This window comes from Petaurus breviceps, unplaced genomic scaffold, assembly GCF_028583685.1.
Source record: "Petaurus breviceps papuanus isolate PSGF00001 unplaced genomic scaffold, PetGlider_PUasm1.0 90255, whole genome shotgun sequence".
NCBI lineage: Eukaryota > Metazoa > Chordata > Mammalia > Diprotodontia > Petauridae > Petaurus > Petaurus breviceps.
In genome coordinates this window covers 68,316-73,697 of record NW_027187200.1, presented here as the reverse complement: position 1 = coordinate 73,697, position 5,382 = coordinate 68,316, and the positions used below count along the sequence as shown (strand labels likewise).

General features: G+C 39.7%; 2 long non-coding RNA genes across 2 annotated transcripts in view; one reads left to right on the top strand and one right to left on the bottom strand.

The window, feature by feature from the left end:
* The window catches only part of LOC138176839 (uncharacterized), a 155,289-nt gene that overhangs the window by 102,235 nt on the left and 47,672 nt on the right, over positions 1–5,382 (top strand). The gene's annotated exons all lie outside the window — the stretch shown is intronic.
* Positions 2,243–5,382, bottom strand: part of LOC138176838 (uncharacterized) — a 23,429-nt gene continuing 20,289 nt past the window's right edge. Inside the window, exons 4-5 of the long non-coding RNA XR_011172395.1 lie at positions 3,210–3,281; positions 2,243–2,962 (exon numbers count right to left, since the gene is read on the bottom strand). This is a non-coding gene — a long non-coding RNA (uncharacterized lncRNA). The remainder of the gene's footprint in view (positions 2,963–3,209; positions 3,282–5,382) is intronic.

Sequence of the window (5,382 nt, the reverse complement as noted above, 5' to 3'; positions counted from 1 at the left end):
TTGTGATGAGGTGGCACTGGGGAGGGTCTCCATTGCTCTAAGTCCCAGATTCCTGCAAGGTCAGGTGACTTCTAAACTTAGGCCTAGTGGATGCTGAAGCCACTCTAGATCTGATGTTTCAGAATGGGGAAATTTCACTGCAAATTATCCCTCACACTACCCCACACCCCTGAAAATTATTTTGTTTTTTTTTTCTATACATTTTATATGTACAAGGAGGTACCCCAGTGAAACTTTAGTAACTGTTGAAAGGTGTGCTTGCTTGCAGAGGTTAAAAGACAGAGGCATTGAAAGGTAAAGGAGAAAGCCTTCAAATGTGAAAAGACTATTCTTCACCTTCCCGTAAATGACAATGGCACAGATTGCAGGATTTAGACCACATTTACCCCTTTGTCACTGTAAGATTCCTCTGGGAGTAAGGGAGGTGAAAATGACTGAACTGAAGCTAAACATCCTAATGCAACAGACACTTTTGAATGAGGCAGAATTTGTGGAAAAGCTAAGAGTCATCACCCTGACTGAAAGAACTCTTGAGAGATCCCAGCTAAAGAGAACAAGGCTCCCCTAGCACAGCCAGTGTCTGAAGGTGAGATAAGGACCACCTCTGACCAGCAAAAGTGAGCTCAGAAGATCAGTGGGTGCACCCTGCATCTGAGACACCACAAATTGAGAACATAGCACCAAGCCACCCCTCTTGGCCCTGTCCAGCAGTGCTGGAGACTGGTGAGGAACCAGTACCAGTGACCTGCTCCACCCAGCCAAGCTGCAAATTGGCCCTCCTGGAAGATGGGCTTTGATCTAGCAGATACTGGGGGTCCTACAAAGAGCCATCTCTGCCTAACAACAGAGCAGCTTGTAGCAAACCTGATGAGGACCTTCCAATTGATGACTTACCACCAGTTTATGCCTACTCTTCCCCATCTGGGACTTTCTATTTATTTATTGGAGTATGTGCCCCTAGTGTTGGGGAAAATGCTTTGTAACTACTGTTCTTGCTATTTGGGGTGGTTGTTCAATCATTTCAGTCATCTCCTACTCTCCATGACCCCATCTGAGATTTTCTTGGCTGAGATACTGGAATGGTTTGCTATTTCCTTCTCCAGCTCATTTTACAGATGAGGAAACTGAAGGTGACAGGGGCTGAGTGACTTGCCCAGGATCACATAGCTAGTAAATGTCTGAGGCCAGATTTGAATTCACATCTCCTGACTACAGGCCTGGTACTCTACTGCTTCACCTAGCTGCCCCTTACTATGCCGTTTGAATAAATAGCTTTGCTAACTTAGTCTACCTACTGATTAAGGGGAAGCAAACTGGTCAGAACTTACAAGCTAGTGTTATGGTTTGGGGTGCTGGGAACCCTGAAATTCGAGGGTACAGGGCGTCTGCCTTGAAAGAATTGGACCACTCAAGCCTTCCAGTCAAAGTAGCTAGTTTATTGTGAAGCCAATAGAAGCAAGGTGAGATTCTAAGAATCTGTGCAATCTAATGGAGAAAGATTGGCACTTTTACACAGAAAAAGAGTCTGTGAGAAGATCCAGATGGGATTAAGGAGTGGCAAGTAGCCTGGGGTAGGCCAGGTGCAGCCAATGGAAAAAGTTAAATGGTAAGGTCACCATGAAAAGACATAGGATTATTGAGTGTCTAGGTAGAAATGTGTGGGAAAGTTCAGGAGCAAAGATGGGCTTTTTTTCTTTTAGGGGTTCAGGTCCTATCCCCCATCACTAGCATTTAGAAGGATAGTCACCCACAGGTTACACCTAGAACCCAGGGAGTAGTATCAGCTTCCCCCCGCCCCCTCCAGAGACCCAACCTACTATTGGTATGAGTTGGGCAAGTGAGCCAGGAGAAAATATTATATTTATTTGTGTGTGTTATCTTATAGTCTGACCTTCAAGGAACCTACATTGTTTTCTTTTTGTCTCTGTCCTGAGTGCCTAGCACAGTTCAAGGAATGTATCATATAGTAGGCACTTAATAAGTGCTCGTTTCTTGATTTACTGATTTTCCAGAAACCATTTACACATAACTCACAAATGGTTGGTCAACAGCATAGTCTTTGTATGTTTGAAAACAAGCTTTGATTCCATTTTGGATAAGGGCCCCCTTTTCTTCTCAACTTTATCAGCATATTTTCTGAAGATTTAATTGAACCGACATGAGAACTCTGAAGAGCTCTGGTATTCTAAGTGACTGCTGTTCTAAATTCCCCACTCAAGTGTAAGTTTGAAGACATCTCACTGGTAAAATTATGAATTCCCTAACAATGAGGTTTTCTTTTTTCCAGAGTATTATTAATAAGAAACAATTAAGTTAGGATACTTGGCAACCTTGGCATTCAAAATAAATTTTCTGGGCAGCCAGCCTTAATGACTTTATTTCAGGGTGGTTGTTGATTCTGTGATTAATAAGAAAAATATCTTTAAAAATAACCAGTAACTTACTTCAGCCAATAAGATCAAACTTCTTTGTTTAAAAGTCCAATCAATGGTTTGTTTGGTTAGAGTTTTTATTTTGTTTTTCAGTCCTTAAAAAAAATCAAAGAAGGATGGTCATTGTTGTCCTAGGAGTGGCCTAAGTGAGAGAATGTCATCCATAAACCTTAGTAATGGATGGGGCGGGGGGAGGGGAGAGGGGGGGAAGCGGGAGGCAGAGAGAGGAAGGGGCACTGTGATTCATGGAGATGTAACTCCTAAGGCATATGATGGGTTCTAATCTGCAAGGGTCAGTGAAGTATTGACCATGCCAACAAAATCTTAGATCATTTGAAATAGTGAAATAAGAAGAGCAAATTACCACTATTTGGACTTTTATCTTATGGGGAAAGATATTTTGTCATTTGCTTTTTAAAAATATATTTTTATTGATGACTTTTGTTTATTCATCACATTCGTTCCCTAAGGTCCCTTCATCCTTTGATCCAGTGTTTCCCTTCCCCTGTTTCAGAGAGCCATTCTTCTTACTAAAGAATAAAAAAAGAAGGGAAAAAAAGTTAACCAAAACTAATCAACATATCAAAAAAAAGTTTGTTATATGCAATATATGTACCATATGCATAGTTCCACACTTGTGCAAAGAAGGGAGTTGTTTTCTTATATCTCTTATTTGGGGCCAAGCTTGGTCATTATCAATGAATCAATCAATATTTAGTAAGCACCTACTATGTTCCATAGTACTCAGTGCTAGATTGTTTTCTTGGTGGTTCTTACCTCCATTTGAGTCAGTTCATATATCTTCCCTAACTTCTCTGTATTCATCTTTTCTAGCGCAGTAATGTAGTTCTGTTATAATAATAACATTCTGTTACATTCATGTACCACAATGTAGCCATTCCCCAATTAACAGACATCTTTGTTTCCAGTTCTTTGCTACCACAAAAAGCACAGCTATAAATATTTTAAGGGCAGCTAGGTGGCGCAATGCATAGATGTCAGACCTACAGTTAGGAAGACCTGAGTTCACATCCAGTCCCAGTCACTTACTAGTTGTGTGACCCTGGAAAGTCACCCTAAAAGGGGTCACTAAGAGTCAGACATGACTGAAAATGAACAAACAACAATAAATATTTTGGTGTATATGTAGCCTTTCGTTTTGTCGTTGACCTCTTTTAGTAGTGGCATAAAAGTACAGACATTTTAGTCATTCCTTTTTTTGCTTGTTTTTTTGCCTTTTTTGGAGGGGGGGGGTAATTGGGGTTAAGCACACGGCTAATGTGTGTGTGTGTGTGTGTGTGTGTGTGTGTGTGTGTCTAAGGCCGGAATCGAACTCTGGTCCTCCTGACTCTGGGGCCAGCGCTTTACTCACTGCGCCACTTAACCACCCCCATTTTAGCCATTCTTAATCCGTAAATCCCTAATTGCTTTCTAGATGATTAAAACAGTTCACCTCTACCAACAATGCGTTAGTATGCCATCAGGGAAAGATGGTGTTTTCTCTATGTGCCAAAAATTTGGTTAGTGATAAACTGCATAGTTTCATCTACATAATAGACATAGTGTTCCAGAAACATTGTGTGTGTTTCATTATTATAAATCAAATCTTATTTTTCCACTTACTTGTGATAACAAAAATAATTTTCCTCAAGTTCTGATTCAGTCTAAAAAAATATTCAACTGCCTTCTTTGAGCAAAGCTTTGTGCCAAGTGTAGACCCCAGTTTGGGGATCTACAAGGATGAATGGGTCACATTTTCTCAAGGGAAACACAATTGAGTTTGTGCCATAGGAAATTATAGTGGCAGACCAGTATCTGCAGAAGGCACTGTCTTGTGGTGTAGTGGGGCAAGAGCAGTAGATGGGTCTGAAATCTGACTGGTGGAAGAGTATCTGCTTTGTGCAGGCAAACTGGGGGCTATTCACATGTGTGGCAGTAAGGGGGAGGATATATAGAAATAGAAATCATTGCTTCCCTCAAAAAGCTTTATACAGCAGATTGTTATAGAATGTCAGCTCAGGAAAGGTCCTTAGGTAGCAATTTATTTCATTCTCTTCATTTTATAAATAAAAAAATGGAGGCCTAGAGAAAGCAAATTACTTATCCCCAAGGTACACTGTGAATTAGTAGCTGCCAGAATTCAAGTCTCTTGACCTCATAAGCCAGTGTTCCTCAGACACTTACTAACTGTGTCACCCTAGGCTTGTTGCCTGACTTTTCTTTCTCTGTCTTTGTTTATTCATCCCTAAAATGGGAGTAATAGCACCTACCTCGCAGCGTTGTTGTGAAGGTAAAAATGAGATAACTTACATAAAGCACTTTACAAACTTAAAAGCACTAGACAAATGCTAATTATTATTATTACTAGACTATTCCCCAAGTCTATAAAATGCTAAAAATGAGTAATATTTATATAGAGTTTACTATTTACCTATCACTGTAAGTAGTTTTCAATTATTATCTCATTTGTTCCTCACAACTGCCCTGAGAGGTAGGTACTGTCATTATCTTCATTTTATTCAAAATCTTAATTCTTATTCAGAATATGAGAGAGGGAAAAAGTTACTCAGAAGTTGTAGTCATTGCGGATCATCAATCCATGTGTTTTGTGTAAAACTTTTACTTTTAAGATTGAATCTTGTTAATATGTCTTCATTTCTATTTGGGTTCCTTCTTTGAGGGAATTCCTCCTAAACCTAATTCATTCCTCTCCATCAATTCAAGGTTTCTTAATCTGGGGGTTGTGAACTTGTTTTTAAAAATATTTTGACAACATTATTTCCATGTAATTGGTTTCCTTTGTAATCCTAAGTATTTTGTTTTACGTATTTAAAATTTTTTAATATTCTGAGAAAGGGTCTTTACAATGTTTCCCCAGACTGCCAAGAGTCTGTCTCTCTCTTTCTCTCTCTCTCTCTCTCTCTCTCTCTCTCTCTCTCTCTCTCTCTCT